Source organism: Nelumbo nucifera, chromosome 4 (genome assembly GCF_055504915.1).
Source record: "Nelumbo nucifera cultivar China Antique chromosome 4, China Antique-T2T, whole genome shotgun sequence".
NCBI lineage: Eukaryota > Viridiplantae > Streptophyta > Magnoliopsida > Proteales > Nelumbonaceae > Nelumbo > Nelumbo nucifera.
In genome coordinates, this window is record NC_142652.1 from 58621031 (window position 1) to 58637187 (window position 16157).

Consider the following 16157-nt stretch of genomic DNA (forward strand, 5'->3'; position numbering starts at 1 on the left):
ATTCTCATTGAAAACAACATGCCAGCTGATGTACTCCTTGCCACTAGCAACATGAAGGCACCTGTAACCCTTATGAGTGGCACTGTATCCAAAAAAAATACATTGTTGAGACCGAAATTCAAATTTATGATGGTTGTATGGTCGCAGTAATGGATAACATGCACACCCAAAAATCTTGATAAAGTTGTAGTCTGGAGGGCGGCAGAATAACACTTCATATAGAGAGCGACCTTAGAGGACAGACGGGGGCAGTTTATTGATCAAGTATACGATAGTTTACGCAGCATCAGTCCAGAAGGAAAACGAGAGAGAGGACGAGGCTAGTAGAGATAGCGTGGATTCAATAATATGCTTGTGTTTCCGTACAACTGTCCCATTTTGTTCATGAGTGTATGGGCATGCCAGTTGATGTGAAATTCCTTCATAATCTAAGAACCGAGAGAGAGTGCAAAACTCCCCTTCCCAATCAGATTGAAAACTTTTGATTTTAGTAGCAAATAATCGATCGCTCCACATGTCGTTTAAAATGCAAAAAGGCATTCATGACTTTAAATTTCTTAACAAGAGGAAACATCCAAGTAAATTTGGAATAATAATCCATGAAAATGACATAATACCCAAAGCCTTTATTAGATAAAGTTGGGGTTGGTCCCCACACATATGAATAAATAAGATCTAATGGTTGCATTGAGCAAAATGAAGAAACTGGAAGTTGTTGCCTATGACTCTTACCCTTATGACACAACTGACATACAATCTTACTAATACGACCCAGACATGGTAAACTATACTTGGAAATAACTTGGCCTACTATTTTGAACGCAACATGACCTAGTCATTTATGCCATCCTGAGTAGGTTGTGCGCTCTCCAACAAAGGCAGCTGCTTTAATGTTGACTTGAGCATCTCTCGGAAATTGATAAAGGCCATCTCTACTGATTCCTCTGAGTAGGACTCTCCCCGTATAATCCTTCATAAGAAATAAGTCCCGATGAAACTCAAAATAAATATCATTGTCCTTGGTGAATTTACTTACAAAAATCAAATTCTTTGTGATTTGAGGCACATGATAAATATTATGTAAAGCGAAAGTATGTGAATGTGAAATCCTCAAACCTGATCCGTTACCAACAGTAACCTGATTTTGTCTCATGTAGTCTGATGGATTTTGTAAATTTTCTATATCTAGAGTGAGATGATGTGTGGCACCCGAGTCCGGGTACCATACTCGTATTGTATGCTACTAGATCTGATGGACTCTGTTGTTCACCTTGATAGGCTAAATCATATCGTCTTTGACAAGTGAGTGCTCCATGTCCAGGCTTGCTACAAACTTGACATATGATAGGTGAATAATTTCCTTTGCTTCGTAGACCATTGTTACCTCTTCCACCGAGGGATTGATTGAGATATCCCCCTCGGTTGCAACCTCCATGACCCCTGCCATTGAAAGGAGAGTAGCCACCACGGTTCACATTGTTTTTGGAGTTCCAATTATTCTTATTTTTCCCCTGTGTAGTCAGATTTGTTGAAGAGGAAGAATTATCAGAAATAGGTTGGTTGCGTTGTTCCAACCAAGATTCATGATTTAACAACAAGCCCATTACATCATTAATGGTAAGCCTATCAAAATCAGGCCTATTAGTAATCACCATAACTATGGATTCATACTCAGATCTAAATCCAGAAACAACATAAAGAATAAGATCTTCTTTGCCTACGGGTTCAGAGATTGCAGCCAAACTGTCAGCTATTACCTTAGCTTTAGTTATAGACTGAGACCCCTTCTTGATGCTCTGTAGTTGTTGTTTTAGATGGAGTACTCTCGACTTGGATATAGTGGAATAAGTTGCAGAGATTGCTTGCCACACCTTGGCTGAAGTGGTCAGTCCAATTATCTCTGTCACCACACTTTCAGTGAGTGACGAAATAATCCATCCCAGCACCAATTGATCAAGCTGCACCCAGTTGTCGTAGTTTGGATTCACCATTCTTCTCCCGTCTGGTCCATAAACCTCTGCTGGTGGTGCCTGCATCATGCCTTCCACAAGTCCTAACAGCCTCTGTGTTCTGAGAACAGGGATCATCTGTGCCTTTATTCTCATGGTTTAGTTTTATTGGGAGAGTGTGAGAGATGTTGGGAACTATGGATATTGTGGATCCCATAACAGACCTTAGGAGTGGGTTTGATCCACTCGTATTGGAGCTTCCTGCAGGACTGGTGACGTGGTTAGACATGGCAGATCTGAACTCTGGCGGACAAATGATTTGGGATAAGGCATTTGCGATGAAATAATCTTGACTTGCGATGGGATGAACGACTGCGATGAGGTAAAGGTCTGCGATGAAGTGAAAGGCTCTGATACCAAATTACAAAAGTAATTATATTATGAAGGTATTTAACCAAGACCAGAGACTAGAATTTGAAAGAGGTAATTAATTGAGAGTGATGGATTAACCACCAGCTCGTGTGATATTTATATTGAAATCAGTTACATATGTAATAGAGTTCTACATGAGGTGAGAAACTACAGGTACGGTACAAATAAGACTGGTAAGATAGGCATGCCTATGATACGTGTTCAACAGAGTTGTGTATCTTTATCATTATCCTCAAGAAAGATCAATTGGTAAGCCTCATGAACCCAACCCAGAGGAGGTGGATTGGTGGAGCAAGTCCGCAAGCATGAATATCAATAAGCCGTTGATTCCCAAGGTTCCTTTTACTCTTCTAAGCAACTAGAACATTTGGGACACACCATGGAAGCTTTCTCTCTGAGGTTTGATATTGAAGATCACATCAACAACACTTCAGATATTGGATTCATTGCAAGGATGAAGAAGCTCCTGGTTCCACAATATGGAGACTTTCTGAAAAGTGAAGGTATTTCAGCCTCCTATAAAACTTAAGAACGTGGGACCAACAACCCTACCAGAGATCCAATTATTGGATCCCTGTACAACTTGCCGGAAGGGAACACCAAGGCCAACTTGACGGATGCAATAACTGGGCAATAGTCAAACCCGATAACTCAACAATCAATGGTCGAAAGTCAAGGCGTCAATGGATATCTCGCCAGCTTGAAGAGACAATTATGTAGTTGGTAACGGATGGTATGGATGTTAGACCTGTTCATGGGTCGGGTATCCCGGCCCCCGAACCCTTTCCCATTTCCCTCTTTTTAACAGCGTTTTATCTTCTCGTTTTTCTTCTCATTCTCACTTTCTCACTTTCTCACTCTCAAACTCTCAGAACCGGTGAACTTAGGCGCACTGTTTTTATTATGCGAACTCAGGCACCAGCGGCCAGCACCACCAAGACTAGGTCGTCTCTCTCTCTCTCTTTCTCCGACACTGTTTTCCTCTTCTATCTTCTCACTTTCTCAGTTTTCATTCACTCTCAGACTCGCAGGAACCGACAAACTCAGGCACTGGTGCCACTAGTGAATTATGTTGTCTCTCTCTCCGGCGGTGAGTCCCCCCGCTCTCTCTCTCTCTCTCTCTCTCTCTCTCTCTCTCTCTCGTTAAGTTTGTTCTTAATCATCCTCATCTTTAGGTCGGACTTCGGGCTTGGGCCCAAGTTGTAGGCCCGTTGAAAATTTTCTATTAACGAAGAGCAAAAGCCCAGCCCGGCCCATGAACAGGTCTAGATGTTACCTTTGCAACGGGAGACCCATGCTTAAAGGAGACCGAAATTTGTGTCAGACATGCAATCAATTCCCCTTCCGAGGGAATTAGTGCAATGGATATCTCGCCAGCCCCAAAGCCTGTAATTGCTAAAGCAAAACGCAAAATGGGAGATTTAATGCCTGAATCAATGGGCCAACCTTCCACTTCTTATGCTGGGATCAACATGAAGAAAAGAGCAAGCTAGGTCGTTACTCTCCTCCTTTTTCAACTCTCACCACTGAATTGAAGGCCAAGAGGCCAAGAAATGTCACCACCCTAGCCATGAAGACTTTATCTTGGAACTGCCGAGGGGGGAGTAGCCCCTCAACGGTTCGTCATCTCACTAAACTACTCCAACAAGTACGTCATGATCTTTTCTCCATTTCTGAAACCCAACAGTAGCTAGACAGGGCATTAGCTACTGTTGATTGGATTGAAAAGTTTAATGGAGCTTGGGTTCGCCATTTACCTGCAACTGGGAATGATCATTCTCCCATCGTGATCCATTCCCATAAAATTAATTGTAAAGGATGTTATATTACCATGTTTGAAGCTTGGTGAACTCAACAACCACTCTTTAGTGAGTTGGCAACCAATACGTGGCAAATATCCTATGTGGAATTCCAAGAGAGGTGCAAATCTTGTATCTCTTCTCTTTCCTCTTGGTATGCTGAGAACGTGGGCCAACTGGAGTCTGATATCATTTGAGTCAATGAAAGGCTAATAGAAATTCAAAGTTCTGTTTGGATACTTGACAACATCTATGAGTAAAGAGAGCTTGCTGAAACAACTAGAAAGGTTGCTTGAAATGGAGGTTCATTTGAGAGGGTGTCAATTTGGATCCAATCCAATCCAAACCTTATCAAATCGGATTTGAACGGTTCATTATAATTATTGGATTGGGCTAATTCAAGATAAATTGGTCTGTATTCTTATTGGTTTGAATTAGACCTAAACCAAATTTCCAATAATCCGATCATGAGGCCAAACCCTAGTCCAATTTGAAATCAATCAAAATTGAAAACATCACCAAATCACTTTTATGAAAGTACTTCTACAAAAGCACTTTTACAAAAATATTTTTAGAAAAACACTTTTATAAAAATAATTTTACGAAAACACTTTTATACAAACATTTTTTTACAAAAGAATTTTTACAAAACACTTTTATAAAAATACTTTTACAAAAGCACTTTTAGAAAATCACTTTTATGAAAGAATTTTTACGAAATCACTTTTACAAAAATACTTTTATGAAAGCACTTTTATAAAAACACTTCTACGAAAGTACTTTTACGAAAGCACTTTTCTGAAAGTACTTTTATAAAAGTGCACTTCTACAAAAGTAAATTTATAAAAGTCTGGAAGTACTTTTCGAAAAGTGCTTCTATAAAAGTGCTTTTGTAAAAGCATTATGAAAATATTTTTATCAAAGTACTTTTAGAAAAGTGTTTTTTCAATGCTAATAGTGCTTTAATATAATTTTTGAAATTTCATTCGGTTTGGATTGGATCCAATCCAATCCATTTACATTTTAATGGATTGGATTGGATTTGGTTTGTATTGGATTTGGACTGGATTGGGTCCAGTCCATTTATAAGTGGACTCACAATGGACTAGATCGGGTTGGACCAAATCCGTCCAATTGACATCTTTAATTGGCATAAGGCTAGAGATAATACCAAATTCTGTTACCCCTGTGCCTCTAATCGCAGAAGAAAGAACCATATTTCATTGTTAAAAAATCCGGATGGAATCTGGATTGATGATCAAGTTTCCATTGAGGCTATGATAAGTAATTATTTTTCTGATTTATTTTGCTCTTTCAACTCAAATTTATCTTCACTCACAGAGGAAGTCATCCATCTTCAAATTTTTGAGGAGGGGATAATAATTTTTATCTGCCATTCCTTTTGAAGAGAAAATCAAATTGGCTTTGTTTGATATTGGCCCAATGAAGGCCTTGGGCCTAATGGAATATCATCCTTGTTATATAAAAAATGTTGGTTCATGATCCATGAGGAACTGATACCTTTCATTCAGGACTTGTTTGTAAATCCTCAAAAAATCAAATCCATTAATAACACAGTAGTTCTCATTCCAGAAAAACAAGGAGTGGAGGAAGTTTTGGACTTTAGACCCATTGGGCTCACAAATGTCACCTACAAGATTTTCACTAAAGTGATTACTCGTAGATTGAAGTTCTACATTTCTTAGCTACTCACTCCTATTGAAAATGCATTTACTCCAGGTAGAAATATTTTTGACAATAAAGGCATTGCCTTAGAAGTCATCAACTCTTTTAAAAACAAAAAAGGAAGACATGGAGATTTTCTTCTCAAGATAGACCACTCCAAGGCTTATGACCGTGTGGAGTGGAACTTTGTGATCAAATGCCTATAGATTAGAGGCTTCTCACCTTACTTCCACTCCCAGAAAAATCACCTACAGAGGCAACAAAAAATGCCTCTAAAAAGAATTAGAGGCACATCTGATAAGAGCATCCAAAAATGAGATATTGAGGCACATAATCTTGCCTCTAAAACACTGACGCTAAAAGCATTTTACAGAGGCATGTATGAATGCCACTATACATTTTAAGGGGCATTTTAAATAAATTTGAGTCATATTTATTTGTCTCTAAAAGTGATTTTAAGAATCCTATTTAAGCTTTATAGTAACACTTAAAACTAACACTAAAGTATTATTTGGTCATATTGAGAGGCACTTGTGACTGCCTCTAAAGATCATTTATTTGTGCTTTGAAAAAATGTTTTATTTTATGCAAAGCTTATGTAAACCTATATACAAACATTTAATTTGTAATCTAAAACAATTCATTCACATATCTATTAAAAGATAACCATTGTTTCTAAATATTATTTCATATTAATTGATACAAATTTAAAGAGAAAAGAACAATCTATCTACAAAAACATATGGAATAAAAAATACAAAAAAAAAATCACTTCCTACTCTAAGAAAGGAAAAAATGTATTTGATCTCAACACCATCTGCATTCTCTTTCTTCTACAATCTGCAAGAAAAAAAATAATACAACAAAAAACAAAAAAAAATAGTCAAATTAATAACTATAATTTTTCAAAAGCAAAAGATCTTTAACCATATAATTACATGTATATTGCATGATTCTTACCTTAAAAACTCCATTTGGAAGGTAGCTTATTCCTAGTCTTGCATCAAAACCTTAAATTCATACCCTAGTATATGTCAAAGTAACTTTCCATACCTTCCTTGTAGTTAAAACTTGAAGCCAAAACTTCCCATTCTTCCTCTATTTCCTAGGCTACAGCCATTGAAGGCTTAATTTGAATATTTCAAGGAGATTGGGAAGGATGAGATATCATTGTCAAGGCTTTTTATTGAGATATCATTCAACAGAAAGCATCTCTATTGAAAAGTTTATTGATGTTTCTTTTGGTGAATAAGTTTTTAAGAGGTTATGGGGTTTGTCCATTATTCTATGGGGTAGAAGCACTTCCACAGAATCACAAAGAACTATTAAGATGTTTATTGAAAATAAATGAATTCTGAGGAGCCAAGGAAGCTTCTTTAGGCTGTGTTTGGTTTAAAAGGAAAGATAGAGAAACCTATACTAATCAGGGGTACTAGTTGCCTAGGTAACACATTGACAACCATACAGAAGTTCCAGTAACCATATCATAGATATCCTGGAATATTGTTTCTTGAGGAACATAATCACAGATTAATCTGGGTGGAAAATAATTATGAATATCACACCAAATAAATACATTCTATGGGTTAGCCTGTATTGTCATTTTTTAATGGAAGACTAAAACACCAATTTAATGAGTTGAGCATCCCATCATATGTTTGATTTTCTCCATAAAACCAAAAACTTCAAATAAATTGAAGAAAAAGAAAAGAAAATATACTCATTTGAGTTGTTAGTGTGGGAGATAAGAGGATGGAGAGGATTGAAAGTGAAAGAACAGGAAAAAAGAGAGGAGAAAATGGGGAAAAAGGAAAAAGAAATGGATGGCATTTCTAGAAGTGAGCTAGAAAATAGGACATGGTGATGATAAATAGGACAGTAATGACATTTGGCTATTAAACTACATACTGAAACTTGTGTAATCAGATGGTCGGCTTTGGATGGATAATGAACCACACGTCTAAGATGGTGAGGTAATGTTTATTAGGAGCAAGTGATGATGGTGAACTGATTTATAACAGGATTCTTGAAGGTCTAGAGGGACAAACCTTTTGATGGGGATGAAGAGTAAAGAGTTATCAGGCATCTTCAAGATCTTTGAAGTCTGAACCTGAGATAGATGAAGTTTAGTGCTAGCTTGATGGGTGGAGATATTTGGGCTTCCTTGGTGTGAAATGATTGCTCTTTAGGATTTATAAAAAACTAATTGGTATTTGGGCATTTTCTCTTTAATTCCAATCCAAAATTGAAGCACACTATATAGTAGATCTTACACCCATAAGTTGAGTTGAAGTAGGTGAGTTGAAGCACACTAGTGAATCTTGGAATGGCAAACGTAGATGAGTTGAAGTAGAACAATTGTCATCTTTGGCATCCTCTTACACCCATAAGTTGAGTGGAATTTGTTGTGAATTGGTGAAGATTGTAGGAGTTTTGTCAATGTAGACAATCAATTCTTATCTTTCAACAATGTAGATCATGTGTTGCTAGTTTGGAGCAAAAACTCGGAAGAAATTCCAAAGCTGTTTTTGTCTCACTGGATGGGGATTTTGTGGAGGATGACTTGAAATACATTTTGAGGTTAAGTTTGATTATGAATTCCATTAGGATTTCAATCCACAGACAAATGGGTGTGGGCTGGTCATGTGATTTATTTGATTCCTAAGGGACTTAGGTGGCTGGCATTGGATGGAGAGTGGACTGGGAGTTTTTGGTTGAGATGGTAATTGGTCTAGCTACCTTAATTTGAAAGATGATATGAGAAGCGAGACTTGAATCTTTAGGCATAAGAACCTTTGGAGTCTGGAATATTCTAGAGTCGGACATGTTGGGTCCTCTATGGGTTAACTGTTTCAAATGCTCTTAAAGGGGTTGGCAATTTGAGCTCTATTTTGATTGGTGTTTTAAACGACATGTGAAGCAAATCAATACATTCTTTGGGTTAGCTTGTATTGTCTTTTAAACTGTTGAAATATCTATCAGTGCCACTATATAGGTGGAAGTATGGCTTCTTATCATTTATTTTTTTGATAATTGAAAAAAAATTATTAATTCAATGTTTTGAAGAAAACGGAATCATACATGAAACCATAGCCCCTTATTAACCTGAATCTAATGGAGTTGTAGAAAGACTTAACATAACATTAAAAGAAATTATTAATGCAATGTTAATTAGTTCAGGTGCACCTCTGAACTTGTGGGGGGAAGCAATCATAACGGCTTGTCACTAATATAATAGAATACCACCTAAGAAGAAAGGACAAATACTTTTTGAACTATGGCATAACGGGAAACCTAGTTTGAATTACCTAAAAGTTTGGGGTTGCTTAATAAAGGTCGGAATAATTGAACCTAAAAGAAAGAAATTAGGACCGAAAACTTGTGACTGCGTGTTCATTGGATGCACAGAATAGTGCGGCTTATTGGTTCTTTGTAACTAAAACAATTAATAATGTTGTAGAGAACAACACAATAATTGAGTCTCGAGATGCAGAATTCTTCCAGCACATTTTTCCATGGAGAAAAGAAACAATGATAAGGGAACCCTCCCAAATCCATAACAGAAACCTAGAACAACTGAATGCTCAAGGAATCCATACTTCACTTAGTCAAGACAACACCGATTCTAGGAATCAAGAACTAGACTTAAGGAGAAGTAAAAGACAAAGGAGAGAAACAAATTTGGTTGACGAAAATTTCTGATGGACAAGGACTTAGTAACCTATCAGGAAGTGAAATAGAATCTTTAGTCACTAATTACACTTGTGAACTTGTAGATCTCCCTTCTGGAACTAAGGCATTGGATTGTAAATAGATTTTTAAGAAAAATTAAAGTCAAAAGAAAGATGTAGATTTCTTTGACACTTATTCCCCGATTGCAAAGTTAACTACAATTAGAGTCTTGTTTGCTATAACATCCATTTACAAACTAGTAATTCATCAAATGGATGTAAAAACAACTTTCTTAAATGAGGAATTAGAGGAAAAAATATATATTAAGCAACCTAAAGATTTCATAATGTCAGTGCAAAAAAATAAAGTATGCAAGCTAATTAAGTCTCTGTATGACTTAAAACAAGATCCCAAACAATGGCATGAAAATTTTGATAGTGTGTTAGTAACTAATGAATATAACAGAAATGATTTTGATAGATGTATCTATAGCAAGTTTGTAAATGATATAAATGAGTTATTATCTGTCTATATGTTGATGATATGCTAATGATGGGAACAAGTCTAGAAGTAGTAAAAGAAACAACAATTTCTAATGTCTAAATTTGATACCAAGGACTTGGGTGAGGCCGATGTAATATTGGGGATTAAAATCCATAAACAACAAGGAAACTTTATTCTCTCCTAATCACACTATGTAGAGAGTATTCTTAGAAAATTTGGACAATATGATTGTAAACCTGTTAAAACACTTCTTGACTGTAGTATTCACTTAAAGAAACATGTAGGAGAACCTGTTTCACAAAAGGAGTATGCAAATATAATTGGATCAGTGTCTTACTTAATGAATTATACAAGACCAGATATAGCTATAGCTATTGAAAAATTAAGTCAGTATTCATAATCCCGGAAATGAACATTGGGAAGCCTTAGTAAGGTTGTTAAAATATTTAAAAGGAAATATAAATTTTAGTTTACACTACTTAGGTTTTCCTCTTGTTTTAGAAGGCTTTACTAATGCAAATTGGATTTTGAATTCAAAGGATAGTACTTCCGCCAGTGGATATGCTTTTACCTTAGGTGGAGGAACAATATCATGGAAATTGGTAAAGCAGTCATGTAATACCAGCTCAACAATGGAGGTTGAATTCATTGCATTAGAATTGGCGAGGTCTGAGGCAAAGTGGCTAAAGAACTTATTGGAAAATATACCACTTTGGTCATGGTTGGTTTCGTCTATATCTTTCCATTGTGATAGTCAAACATCAATAGTCAGACCAAGAACCAAACTTACAACGGTAAAAGAAGGCATATTCGCTTAAGGCATAATCTGGTAAGACAATACCTCAGTGAAAGTACAATTACTCTGGATTTTATGAGGTCTGAAAAGAACCTTGCAGATTTCTTAACCAAACCATGAACTTCTAAAGTGGTTTATAAGGCATTGGTAGGATTGGGGTTGAAGCCCGTTACATAAGTCATTGGTGATGGACATCCAACCTATGTGAAAGGAGATCCTTGCAATTAGGTTGAATGGGTAAAAACGAGTCATTAGATGACTTGGGAAAGCACTATCATTTTGTGTCCCATTTCAAATGTCGAGGTAAGATAGTGCTCACTACAGTTTGAGGAGGTTGAGCATAAGGCTCTTAATCAGTTAAGAATAATGTGTGTAGTGCACGCTAAATAATTAATGTAAGTGAGTGTGAAGTGTAGCCGCTTCTAGGAAAGATCTAGGGCTGACTCTCTAAAACGCTCATGATTTCAAGAAGGGAACAAGGCCAAAATGTTCCAAAACAAAAGAACTACTAAAGACCTGGTGTTGAGTTGGTTGGTAAGTTATCTAGTTATGACAAAGAGGAAAGGTTGAAGGAGTCTGACTCCACTTGTACTCTGTAACATAACTTGTCATACTTAAGTGTTGATTAAGGTCCAAAAGACATCACCATGAATACTTTTCACACCGTGATTCTCAAATTGTTTGATCTTCTTATAATTTTGAATCTTGTGGGGGATTGTTGCAGGGAGATTCAAAATTTCAAGAACCTCTCCTCCCTTGTAGTTTTGAGTTTTGTATTTTCCTCTTTCATCTTTTGAATGCATGGGAAGACTCCTTGTCCCACATTGCTTGGGAAAGGAGTTGAGTTGGATTATATCTATAGATTTTCTCTCTCCATGGGTAGGGACCCATAGGAGGAAAGCACTATAGATATTCCCATGCATGTGAGGGGGGTTGGGGGTACTTTTCACAAGCGCGTACCAAGCCAGGTCGGAGCATGGGTGTCGGCGTGGGCTTGAGCGCAGGTGTGTGCATGTACATGTATGTGTATACACACACTATAGCAAATCATTTTGTTTTTTACCGGATTAAACAGTTTGATTTTTGAATTTCAAAATCTATTTTTAAACATTTTCTTTTCTGTTTTGCATCTCCTCCTCTTTGTGTCTCTTCGAACAGGTGCACTGTTCTAAAGAGGCATCTTATCTTAAATGACACTTTTGTGTCCATTCGGGTGACTAAAAACACTCTATAAAAGGAGCGTTGGTCGACATAGAAACACACTAGTGCACTCGACACAGTCTTTTCTTCTCTTTCAATCGTTCTTCTCTGAGCATCATTCTTTGTGGTTCGCGAAGGTCTGGTTGGGCCAACTTATGAAATCCAAGAAATAAAAAATTGTATGGATACTTTTAATAGATGGTTGGGCCAACTTATCAGTGCACATAATTCCTCAATTTTTTTCAGCCCAAATGTCCACAGAAGGTGTAGAAAGTTACTTTATTCTATTTTGGGTATGAAAATTGTGAATAAAGTTGATAAATATTTGGGAGAATAGCATGAGCATTAGAGTTATTGAAAGAAAAACTAGAAGCTAATATTAGAGAAGTTCTCTAATAAATTACAAGGATGGAAAGCAAATCTATTATCTCAAGTAGGAAGAGGTGTTCTCATTAAAAGCATCTTACAAGCTATACCCAATTATTTTGTTTCTACCTCCCTCATTTCAATGGAGCATGCATGGAAAATAAATGTTCTTTGTAGAGGCTTTTGGTGGGGCTGCATTGATAAAGGAAAAAATATGTTTACATGAGAAAATGGGAACTCATGACAAAGGAGGTTTGGGTTTTTGTGATGTTTTGTATGATGGTAGAGTCATACAAAGGAAGCTTATTTGGGGCTTCCTCACTGAAAGAGATAGCTTATGGGTCAAGGTTCTTTCAGCAAATATCTAAGGCATAATAAATCTTTCTAGACTATCAAAGAAAGCTGATAATCCTTTAGGAGTGTGGGCCTCAATGCTACAGAGTAGAGCTCTTCTATTGCAAAATATCAACTGGATTATTGGGGATAAATGAAAAGTTGACATCCAAGATGATCCTTGGATTAAAGGTTGGTCTCCAAAAGATCTCCAAGAAGTGGAAACTAAAATCAGTGGTAAGGTGGCTTCCCTCATCAATCCAGTGATAAAAAGTTGGAATTACACCATGGTTACAATTGGTTTTCCTCCTCAATTAGCCTAGGAGATAATTCATACTCTTCTATTAGAATTTGGGGACTCCATGGAGGATAGCCTAATTTGGAAATCCATGGCTGATGGTAACTTCTCAACAAGGTCATCTCACCTCTTACACTTAGATGAAGATCCTACATCTTCTAACTAGAACAAAGCCTTTAGAGAGTGCACTTGGAAGAAGTTTTGGAAGTTCAAATATTTTCAACCTCGAGTTCAGTTGTTCATTTGGAGATGTCTAACGCATTCATTACCACTAAAAAAAGGATCTATCTAGAAGAGGTATTCACATTGATTCAACTTGTCGTATTTTGTGATCAACAAGAGAAAACTATGAACCATCTATTCCTATATTGCTCCCTAGTTTAGAAGATTTGGTTAAGTTCTTCTCTCAATCTAAGAACAACAAGCCACTAAAATTGATCCATTTTCAAATGGTTTACCTATTGGCATGAATTGGAGTATCCAAGTTTATGATCATGTTTCTATCTTTGCAAAGTGTGTAGTGGTAATGTGGCAAGTGTGGAAGGCAAGGTGCAACCTAATCTTCAAAAATGAAACTTTTAACATAAATTTAATTGTAAATGAAATTCATGCCCATAGATTTATTGGGGATTTCTCTTTTGTCTAAAAATACTACTGAAACTTCTTTAATGGATGTTGATCCTCCTATGGCCCCTCATTGGCAAACTCCTCCGAGGCATTTTCTCAAAGTAAACATTGATGGATCGACATCCCTTACAAAATCAGGGGCTAGAATCATAATCATAGATCACAATAGATCCTTTGTCTTAGCAAGATCAGTGGTTCTTCCGGTGTCTTTTGCAATGGAATTTGAGGTTCTAGCTTTGTTTGAAGTTTGAAATTGGTTGTTGTGAACATCCAAATTGAGATTGGGGTTCACTTCATAGCTGAAATGGAATGGAGTCACCATCCATCAAAACAAGGAATATAGGAGTGATAGGCCTCCAATGTTCAAGAAAACAACACATGACTCATGTGCCCAAAACAAAGCTAATCTAGGTACTTAAAAGGGAGATAGGGAACGTGTTATGTATTCCTCTCCCATACACCATATGTAGTACCATTCCCCTAATTAACCAAAGAAAATAAGCTAAAAAAGATGCAAAAAAGAACCAAAGGTTTTGCCTATCCAAGAGGTAGCTAGTCAACGTGAACTTGTCTCCCAAGTGGTTCAACCTTCTCATTCTCCATTTTTGTGTGAGGAACCCTTAAAGGAGCAAAGGAATAGACCATTACATGCATCATCCTTCTTTGTCCAAAGTCCCTCACACTTCTACTAGTCAAATGAGTGAGGTTGAAACACAAGGGATTCAATCCCCATGAGCCATCTCTCTTAAGGCAATTCCAACTTAAGAATTAAAAGAAAACATGGAAGCAAAATAACCAGAAAGAGTGAAAAGATATTAGTCTGAAATAGGGTTAAAACAAAGTTAATAACACCATTAAACTTCTATCTTAAAACCCAAGCCAAATGGTTAAACTAAGCATGCTTTACTTAACTAGAAAAATCTTAGTTGAATCATCATGAAACAAAACAAATTTCAGAAACACCATAGGTTCAAATTAAGCTACAAAAATAATGCTAAAAGACACAAGATATTCATTAAAATTTGATAAACAACTATCTCAATCTCCTACATCTAATCACATGAGAACTAACTTCAAGAAAATTACATAACAATATCAATAAACAAAATAGACAAAGCTAAAATAAGGAACTACCTAGAACATTAATAATTCCAAATCTTAGAGATGAACAAATATGCTTCTCTAATAATTCTTACATTTAATCATCATGAAATCAACTCAAAAACATGCCAAATAATCACTCAACAAGAAGGTAAACAATGCTGAAAAATATTAATCAGATTTAAGAAAATCAAAACAATAATAATAAAATAAAAGACTGGGGTGAGAAACTCACCTTCTGTGGCCTTGGTTCAAATTTGTGATGCAATGAAGTCAATCTTGGTTGAGAAAAGTTGTGCTGGAATGGTTAACAGTTTGGAACTAGATAGGAATCTTGCTTGAACTAAGCAGGTGATGGAGCTAGTTTGAATCCTCTTAGCCTTCTCTTAGCTCCTCGAACTAATTTGGCCATAGGTCTCAAACCAAATTTCTTTTTTGATTTTGTCTTTTCTACATTTTTTTGTTGTAGGAAAATGGAAGATAGCGAAGAGAGGTAGAGGTAGTGGGTGTTCGATGATTGAGGGTAGTTTAATGATGAAGAGATGGAGCAAGGGAGATTGATGGAAGAGGACTTACAGAGATATCAGTGTGGTTGGCAGAGATTAAGGGAGAAGATGATGGAGGAAGGGAAGGTTGGAGATTTCGGTTCAGATATGTGAGGGAGAATGCTAGAGAGGTCCTAGTTCAGTTTTTTTGGTGAGGTAAAGTGAAGAGAGAGGACTAATGGGGAGTTCGATTGTTAAATGGTGATGATTTGAATGTTTTCCCTTACCTTAGTAGAAGTGGATGGTGAATGATCCTATCTTTCTTCATTCTTCTCCCCCATTCTTCTTCCTTGCTCGATTCTTTCTTCACCTCTCAGACCACCATCTTCTCCCTCACTCCCTCAAACTCTCACCACCAAACCATCTTCCTACTATCTTCCTCTTCCTCCTCTCACCCCTCAACCTCCATTAACGAACCAGCCAAGCTCTCTTCTCTAGCATAGTCCTAGTAACACCAAAGTCTCTTCCCTCTCTCACTAATGTCCCCACTCTTCTCCTCCATCTCACTGTCTTCATCTACCATTCTCCCCAAACAACACAAAAAAAAATAGAGGAATTAGCCAAGGAAAAATAATGAAGGAGAAGAAGAAAAGGAAGAGAAGAATAGAAAAAGATAGGATGATTCATGCGGGTTTTTGTTGGGGATGAGAGGAGGAAGGAAGAGGATGAAGATGAAGGCTAGGGTTCGGTTGTTGGGTGGAGACGTTGGAGGAAGGAGGAAGGTGGACCGGTTTAGGTGAGAGCTTAAGGGAGATGACTGAAGAGTGGGGAGTTCGGTCTATAAAGAAGGGAGGAGGAGGGAGGAGTTTGATAATAGCTTCAGGGAGAAAAAGAGAGGAGTAAGAAATC